Genomic DNA, 10,178 nt, shown 5'->3' on the forward strand with positions numbered 1-10,178 from the left:
AGCTTTATATTTGCCATAGTTTTATCCTTTATCTTCACTGCTTCTTCAATTCTACTTCCTTTCCATCTTCAACTTTGCTCTATTTGATTGTTGTCTCCCATTTGGTTTTGGTCTCCTGGATATAGATTTGGGTAGTGATCCGATTTTCAGTCTTCCTTAAGCATATGATTGGCACAGGTAATTAGACAAAAGGAGGAGGAAAGTATTCGAGTTCTTGCTTGACCCACAGGCTCTCAAAAAATGATCCCAGTTACTGGGGGTGCAGGCAATACGAACATTGTGTTGTCAGGAATGAGAGCACTCCAGGTGCATACAGCACCTTCTGCAGCAGACAGACAGAAACCACTGCAGCTGCAGAGTTGATCTTCCATCAAAGTGCATTTAAGGCAAATTCTTCATTTCTGGGTCAACGTCAAGATATGAACCCCTTGCAGCCCAACAATGCACAAGAATATTTTTAAAAAAGTAAATTTTAAAAGTGCAGATATCCCATGAAAGAGGTGGAATACCATTAAACAATCTTTTCTAACAGCAGTGACCAGCTGGAATCCTCCCCTGCTGACTAACAAAGAAGTTGTTACAAGGTAGGAATTGGATCATTTCAAAGCACGCAAACATACCATTTCATTACAAAACTTAAGATTTGCTAAAAACTGGATTAAAAAAATGTAGAAAAAAAGGCACCTAGAAAAAATTCCACTACTTTCTCAGTCTATGAACGCAGTCCCTTCTCTTTAATGTCACTTATCTGCACTACTGCAACCCGCTCTTACACATCTGAGCTGGTTTTCATATGTCTAGTTCAGTGGGCTCCTGTTTAAAGTGAAACTACATGTTATTAATAGCGACTGTGAAGAAAATCCCCAAGCCAAGTAGATGAGTTTCTATCATTTGTATCTTCTGACTCGCCTCAGGAAAAAAGCTAGCACCATAGCCTTCCTGGCTATCACATTTTACTACAAACCATAGGACATGTTAATATCTGCATTTGCATCTAAAAAAAAAAAAAACCAACAAAAAAACAAAACCAAAAAAATGAACCCCTCTCCTTTAATAACAAGTGGCCAAGATTACCAGCTTAAACCTGCTCCCAGAGATGTCACACCACAGTGCCCCCCTACCTGTTTTCCTGTGAGCTTTCCTGGTTCGTACCGGGTAAGAGTAAGGTAAGCACAGGTTCTGATGCAAGGAAAGACATGGGAATTCTTGCTCAGCCATCAATTGCACTTCCCTCAACTTTGTAGCCCCCCTTCAAGTAAAAGGGAAACGGAATGTCTCAGGCTGCTACAAGCAGTCACACTGGTTTTGCCTTAAAACCAGCAGCCTTCGTCTGGAGTCAACACGGAGCAGTGGCAGCCTGACCCGTTGCAGATGCGCAGCCCGCACCCTCAGCAGCTATAGCACTGCTCATATCTTACCGCAGACCACAGTATGCCTTCTTCCTGAGACTCCCCGAAGAGTCTATTTAACTTAATTGGAGACATCCCGCATGCTCACAACCTGAGACTCCCGCGATCAAGCGCTTCACCTGTATATTAGGAATTACCATTCAGCATCACGGAGAACACTGAAAAGATGACAGATAGAAATATACAGACTGACAAATACTAAAAAAAGAGACAAAGACACAATCAAAAGCTTAAGGTTCTCAACACTGCATTGGTATTTGACTGTCCAGACAAGAAACAACTGCGCTTAAAGCAACACTTACAGAGCTGGCCAGGCAGCTAAAGACAGGTACTTCAAGATGACACAAACAGTTGAGAACAGCTAATGAACACCTTCTAATGAGATGACAGTTACTCACTGTGGAATACAGAAGGGGCATGAAAGAAGCAAAGCATTATTGTCACTGAATGTTCCTAGGCAATGAAAATTATAAAGAAGGAAGAAGATCACAGTATGACATGTCCAGATCTTGAAAAGAAGGGCACAAGGTCTCATCAGCTGTGGTACTTAGGCTGCAATAGCCAACAAGGGTGGGAACACACAGTTTCAAAACGTACTGAGTGAAGTCTTAATAACAGAGGAATAGTTTCATAATAAGCAAAGAGATGAGGGAAACTTAGAGAATATCTAAGAATATATAAGATGAACCAAGAGAAACATGTGAAGCATGTGAAGAAGTTGAGGGGAGAAAACTAGCTGAACACTATGAGAAGAGAGCTGTAAGAGTATAATTCAAAAATACGCATCTGCTTTTACTGAGAATGTTTCTAAAAAAGATACTAAAGGTTTATAAAGGTACAAAGAGTTCCTGCACTGCCATATTTCAGGTGTCTGCAAATTAACTGCACTTCACAAATATCTGTGAAGGTATCTCAACAGCATAGAAAATTTTTCTTTATTGAAATTCACATGCTACCTTTCACAATTGTTGATATAGAAGAAATAGTGCCCATCAAATTTCCCCTTGTCTAACTCCTATTTTATACTGCAACAGAGTATTAATATATGTTTCTGCCTTACCTTAGGGACAGAACTATTGGTAGACTACCTGGCTTTTTATTCTGTGTTCTTCATCTGCCCAGCATGTAGTTCAATGGGGTCATGTCTCAGCACTGTAAGAATCTTTGTCCAGGATTAGATAAACAACAAGACTGATGGTAACATATCTTTCATTTCTGTGTTTTCTCTAATCTCTCAAAGATGAGAAAATAAGCAAGCCAAGCCTATTGCATTTAAGTGTCAACATCCTGATAGTTTCTTCCTCATGGAGCTCCATGTCTTGTGGGGCAGGGGGAAAAAAACCCAAAATCTCAGCAGGTAGACTCCTGACTTTGAGGCAGAAGTTTGGTTGAGGAAAAGTCTGAGTGGAATAAGAATCAAAAGTTTATTCCATTATGTTAAGAAAAAGCTTAATAGAAACAAGGTAAGTAGATTAATTAGAGTGTAAATCCCTTCTAATGGCTTTAGTCCAGATCATCAGCTCTTACTTGTCTTTCATTTCAAATCATGAGGTCTTTGGCATATGTACCTTATTTCTATCTATTTGATTTTTAAATCAATAGAAGTGAGTCACACAGAAGTCAGCTTTCACTGACTTAAGTTTTTTGATAGAAGCCTAAGAAACAGAAGCTTAGAGCAAGAGTTGGAGTCCTAAGTGCTTGAATAAGGTATATTTAGAAATACTGAGATCCCTTAATCATAAGACAAATTTGTTTGGATCTGCTTTTACATTAAACTTTCCTGCCTTATATGGCCTTTATCATAGAATAGTTTGGGTTGGACCATTTAAGGTCATTTAGCCCAACCCCTCTGCAATGAGCAGGGACCTCTTCAACTAGATCAGGTTGCTCAGAGCCCCATCCAGCCTGACCTGAATGTTTCCAGGCACAGGTCATCCACCACCTCTCTTGGCAACTTGTTCCAGTGTTTCATCACCCTCATCATGAAAGATTTATTTCTTATATCTAGTCTAAATCTACCCTCTTTTAGTTTAAAACCATTAGCCCTTGTCCTACCATAACAGGCCCTGCTAAAAACTCTGCCCCCATCTTTCTTATAAGACCCCCTTAAGTACCAAAAGGCCACAAGTACTTTATATACTTTAAGCATTATGAAGTCTCACAGTCCTGGTGTTTGAAAGTGAATAAACAAACTGGCACCAACAGATATATATATATATAAACATATAGACATCAAAATTTGCACAATCCACATGGTGATAAAGTGACAATCAACATATCAGGCCATGGGGATAAATACTACAGTTAGAGAAGAACGGATTTTGGTCTCTAATAAAAACTATATATTGACAGGTATAAGTGCTAAGACAAAGATGTTCAACTTATAACTGAACAGGAGGGCAGATACCAAAACCCGTTTTTCTTCCTTTTAACATATGCTATTCCAGCAGTTTCTAGGAAGCAACACTTGCCCCCGATACATCTGCAAAACCATGTTCCTGCCCTGGCCACATACCGGCAATTTTTTCCTGTTTTTGCTCTGCTTCAATTTAACACTTTATCAAGCAGTGAGTTTTTTACCTCCCTTCTCTCTAAGCAGTTTCTCTTTCTCCTTTTATTTCCCCACCATTAACATGCAGAACGCCATCCTTGTGCCACTCAGCTCTAGCCTCCTGTTTCTCCTTACACCACAGCAAGTGGTTCATGAATTTCTGAGGCTCTATATTCCAGCACAGTGGGAATGTAGACAACATTGCTATTTGCATCACAAACAGAAAGACTGGATAAAGAGGAAGAGAACCTATTTAAAAAAAAAAAAAAAAAAGCAAGGGAATAGTTAAGGGGGAAAGGAAACAAGCTGTAGACAGCCCCATGATAAGATGTCCTGTCCCTTGGCCCACCTGAATTTTGTTTTCCCAGCATAGGGAGGCCATTATTTTCACCTACCCTTTGAACTTCTCATGACATCTCCTGCTGAACCCATGATGGTTTAACTCTTCCTTTAAACTGAACTAATTAAATTTTTGTCTTTGCAAAATGACCCAAAATCACCAACAAGAGAGCCTGGAGAAACAATAAAACTGTCCCTGTAATGCTTGGTTCCATCATTTATAGTCTGGCCTATCTCCCACTGATCCCAGTACAACTATAGCAAGGGCAAATTTCTTATTCTTTAAACAGAACAAGGAATAGGTGTTTTGCAGCTTCTCTTTTGCCTTCTCCAGCATTGTGTACAATGCCAGCCTCCACTTTCTGAAGTGAAAATAAATGAGCTACAATAATGATGTGCATTTAATTTCCAATTATCACACAATTAAGCTACAACTCTACTTCTCAAGAAATAATATGCTCTTACAGCATAAACAAAAGATCAGCAAAATTACTGAGATTGTTTCTTAGAGACATAAACCATTCTCATATACTTCTCTCTGCTTGCCATAGGGACACTGCTTTACACTCAAAGGATGCCTCCCTCTATATATGTGAGTTCTGGTATCACCATTCCTAAAACAGCTTTCAAAGCATTTTGAAAGCCACATGTCCCGAATGTTGTGGAACCTGTCTCCACACCAAATTAATCTGATAGAACTTTCATAAATAAACCAGGTCCCCCCTTCCCAATGGGGATACAGTCAACAGTCAAACACCTGAGAAACCATGGATTTTACTCCATGTAAAAACAGAGTTCGAAGAACTTCAAGGTAAAGGATTGAAAATAATTGTCAACCCGCCACTCAAACCTGCAAACCCGCCACTCACACCTGCTTAGTTTCAGTCTCAAACCCCAATTTCTCTCTAAACTCAAAGGCAAGTCCTAGCAACGTTTCCTCCAGTCAGGATACTGCTTTGTGAAACAGATCTCCTGGGTGAAATAAGGCCCAATTCACTGACGCAAACACAGAATGCAAAAAAGTGTCAAAGTCTTAAGGACTTTCCCCTTCTTTCCAATTCTTTAATCCAAGAATGCCCACTGTCATTGCAACTTCAAATTAGCTGACATGCAGCCCAGAGATTAGGCAAGCATTTCTAAGCTTATTACAGGCTGTTTTTTCCAGGAGTCTCCATCTCTCTACATGTTATTCAGTGGCCATGCAAATGAAGCATTGTTCACTTTGTTCCCGAGTTCCTTACACAAACGCAGCAGCAGTGCTCTCCTTTGTGCATTCCTAAACTAGCCTACAAGCCTGGCTCACAACTTTCTGCAGTCTCTGGATGTGTTTCTGTATTTGAACTGAGTGAAATACATATAAATTATATTTCTTGAGCAACAAAACTTACACAAGCTTTACCAGTACCACAGAAAATTAAAAGTCTACAGTTTGAGAGATACCTCTAAACCTCTACAATTTATAGACATCAAATATTACAGACAGACATAGAACTAGAAAGAGGGTATCTCCATCCCCTCTCTCCCCCACTTCTGCCTTCTACACACTGGAACACCTACCAAGGGCACATTACAGAGTTTCTCTGGATAAATATATTTAATTTGCGATACCAAAAGCAGGTACAGATTTTAGGTGCACGGGTAATTTTAAGTGTGCCATTTTAGGAATCTTAAAATACACTGGATGATCAGGAAGTCGTTTTTAAAAGTGGAACACCTGAAACTGAGGTATCCCTATTGCCTCCGAAATAATTTTGTTGTATTTGTGCAATAACAATTTTCAGCATGCCTGATGGCTCTATGATTTAATGCCAAAGATGACCATAGAGCATAATGACAGCATGACTGCTCTGTAGTCAGAAAATTAATTCCACCACCGCATTGAAAAGTGAAACCTAGATTGCAATGCTGAGGGAAAAAAACCCCACCTTCCATTTCAAAGAATAGCCTGTTGCAAGTTCTACATGGAGGAAGAACGAATGTGTAAACTGGACTGCAGGCTGCTGGCACTCAGTAAGGTATAACCCTTAATATTGTGAGAATTATATGGCTGGGTAAGGCTTAAACTGACATTCCTGTAACACACAACTCCAGCACCAAACTAAATACACCTTGTTACTTAGACGTATTGTAAGCCTTCCCAAGGCTTAAGAGGTCCTCTGCTGTAGTAAGGTCTCATCATTTTCTAGATTTAACAGGTTCTCCAAACTGGCCTCTGATACAAAACTGCCAAACAACAAATGAGGTTTTCTTTGCTTACTCACTCATTTGTAAGATATGGTGAACTTTCTCACTACCAATTTCAAACCCACTTACTTTTACAAGTATTGTCTAATCTTAAAAGATGTTAACTAAACATATTTTTGGTATGATATAAAAAAAAATGAAAAGCCCCTTCTGTCTGAGATTTGCTGTTAATTTAAAACAGCATTAAATAGAATTATTAAGTCGTATTATCTACCACCATTTATGTTTTAGCTAATGATGCTATTTACATTTCTCACTTCTGGTGAAAGAATGTTCACAAAATGAACCATTTTCTTTCTTCCTTTTTTCTTAAAAAGTATTTTCTTCATCTGTTTCCATTTTCTTCCTTTGCAAGGTACCTCTGTCACATCCCTCCTTCCCGTTTCCTCTGATAAACCTTTTCTACCTTGTTATCACTGACTTGCCACCAAGAGATATATAACAATGTATTGTTCAAACAGTGTAACTGTTGAACAAGCATCAGTAGGTTGGTATCATTTCAGAAACTATATAAGGAGCAGAAGTTTTCTTAGTTATTGATTAACCAAGAGAGAAAAAAAAATAGTTGGAGAATATGTGGCTCCCTCAAAGCCACTGTTCAATATATACCTTGAAAAACAAGGAAAAAGAGTATCAGCAACTTCCTTTCTTTAAAGGCATGTGTGATAGCTTCCAAAAACTGAAAATAAAAGCTTCTCCACCTTAAAAACTATTCTCTTAAAAAAAAAAAAAAAACAACAAACCAAAAAACCACAAAGGCTTCTCCTGAAATCCCTTTTATCCCACAAGCACATGCTACTAACAAATAAGCCAACCAGTATCCCCACACACATCTCATACAGCTATCTCGACAGAGTTGCTGCAGTCTTGAAAGGGAGAAGACCAGGCAGTCTCAAGAGGCATGGATATTACTGTAATGGGGAGAGCTTAAATACAATGATGATACAGTTATACAGGGTCCTAGAAGGGCAGATCACTGAAAAATAACTTTCAGTTCAACCAACCAAGAAAAATCAATCCACATTGCTAAGATAGTTGTACAACAGGAGCCTCTGCATATTAGCTGTTAGTCCACACTGCTGTTGCTCATCACTAGCAAGAAATTAACCTTTGTCCTGCACACCCCATCACAGGAACCTTGTGTACTTCACAAGGCAAGTTATATCAACCACCAAATAAGCACGGAAATTACATGGGTTTCAGGATAGGTTGAATTTTACAGCATTATGCTCATGGTACCACATGTGAATACAGTAAGTTACACAGCCACAAGAAGTGAAAAGCATACCCACATCTTTGAACGATGTCACAGACAACTTTGATTTGGTCTCAGGCCTGCAGGAATTGTTAAGAGGATGTGGCTAAAAAGGGAATCAAGAGCCAGTCTGATGACAGGTTCACAGCCTGCAGCAGTGCCCTGGTCAGTCAGCATCTAACATATCAAAACCAAAGCACAGATACAATTAAGACTCAGCCTCTCCTAATAATCTTGGAGACCATTTACTCAGCAACACCAACACATCAAAGGAAGGGATGCCAATGCCTGAACAAATCTGCTTAACTCCAAGCCAGCTTCGTTTATTGCTCATAGTAATTTTGTCAGAACTAAACCTCAAAACATACAGAAAAGCTTAAAGGGCCTAGGAAACCACCACATGTTAAACCACTGGCAAAAAAATGTTGCTGTGAGGACTGACCAAACTGTTTGACACACAGAATTTCAGAGCTGTGCCAGAGACTGCAGCAAGGTGGGGGTGAAGAGTGGTAGTGAGGGTAAACACTAAAATAAGGGTATTAACTATGGTGCAGGTGACCTAGGAATGATACATGCAGGCACATAATGCCCTTTTATAAGTGACTATGCTGTGCCCCAAACAGTAAGATTTCCCCCACTTCAGTGAACCTTTGCACACTACAACCCAAATTCCCTCCACCACCCACACTCTGAAGCACTTACACTTTTTTCTAAGATGTCACTTTTTTTCCTTCTGCTTTCTGCTGTTTGGTCCAAACAGCATTCTACCTGTCTTCTCTCACCTGATTCACTCCACATTTTACTCTCACATTTCCCCTTCACCCCTATTCGCTCCCTCCTCCTTCTATTACACTATTCCTGCCCCCACAAGAGAAATCATGGTTTCAACACACTACCACCCCCTTGGTCACTCAGCTTGAACATTCTCAACCCTTCCCTCACTATCCAGCTGTCTTGTCTTTGAAGGATTCTTTCCGGGTGGATAGGCTGCATTTCTATAAGACCTGATGTAAACCATCCATTTCTGTTAGATTTTGGGAAAACTATAATGTGTGCCTTCCCGGAAGCAGCATGTAAAACCAGGAACGCTCTATTTACAGTCATGCTAACAAATATGACTTCATCTAAAAAGCTACAAAATGATCATCACCACAACCAACCTGTGGGCAAGGTTACTTGGCAAATGGAGAATAAAGGTCTTTTGGGGGCCATTGGTGGAATCATTCAGATGTTGTGGTTTCACCTTTTCTGTGCAAGAGTTTTCAAGCTACACGATACTTACCAAAAGGTACAGAGCCAATATTTTATCCTGGCCACTCATGGCAATCGGTTATCTTTATATGCAAGCGACTTTGCAACATCATGGACACGTCTTATAAAATTCATCCCTTCAACCTGCACCTCACCCAGTACTAGAAGTAATCAAATATAATTGTGACTTTCCAAGGTACAAACCACATTTGTTGGACAAACTTCTTGACTCTCATATGGAGATAGAAGCCATCTCAAACACAAGGACTGTTATTAGGAAAGGATATCTTTATTGGTTTCTTTTTACATCTTGGAAACAGAACAGAGATCTGCTGAAATAAGCAGTGGATTTCATCTCTGTCCCTGACAAACAAATCATGAAATACAAAAGCATATTTCCAGGATGAGAAGGGAGCTGGGAAACATGCCTGTGATACTAACAACGAAAATAGCTTTCTCACAGAATTCTGAATCCATTTTGGACAACTGTGCTGACAGGGGTGATTTGGATATGGCATGGAAAAATCTGTATAATGATTGAGACAGACAAGACTAGCAGAATGCTTATGAGGGATTACAGAAAAAAATACAGATGTGATTGGAAGATGAGATGGGAAACTGTCAAGTGTCTGTCATTACTGAGATGAAGGATGTACTGGTGGTTCACTGTGAAGAGATTTGGGGTAGGAGGGAGAGAGGAGAAACAGTCTTGGAGAAAGCAAATGACAATGCAAACAAAATGATGCATCTGCTCTGGGACAAAGGCAGGGCTGAACTTGGCCCAAGCTGGGATGCGTAAGAGCAGGAGAATTTGAATTTCAGTGTATAAGCCTACATAATAAAGTTATTACTGATAACAGCCATAGAGAAAAGTAGAGAGAATAAAAATTCTGAAATAATGGTCCAAGAATTTTGTATGGACCATACTGACTTGGTAATGAAGATGTAAACTTCAAGAGGAAGCACCTGAAAGTCACAGGTTCAAGCAAGATAACAGCTACAGAAAACTATGCCAGCCACTACCTTGAGGTATCTCTGAATGGCTGATTATGGAGACTTACCTTTTTAAGTAAGCATTTGAAATTCGGTGATATTCAATTAGCAAATTATTTAAAGACAAGTTGTCCTT

Source organism: Athene noctua, chromosome 1 (assembly GCF_965140245.1).
Source record: "Athene noctua chromosome 1, bAthNoc1.hap1.1, whole genome shotgun sequence".
NCBI lineage: Eukaryota > Metazoa > Chordata > Aves > Strigiformes > Strigidae > Athene > Athene noctua.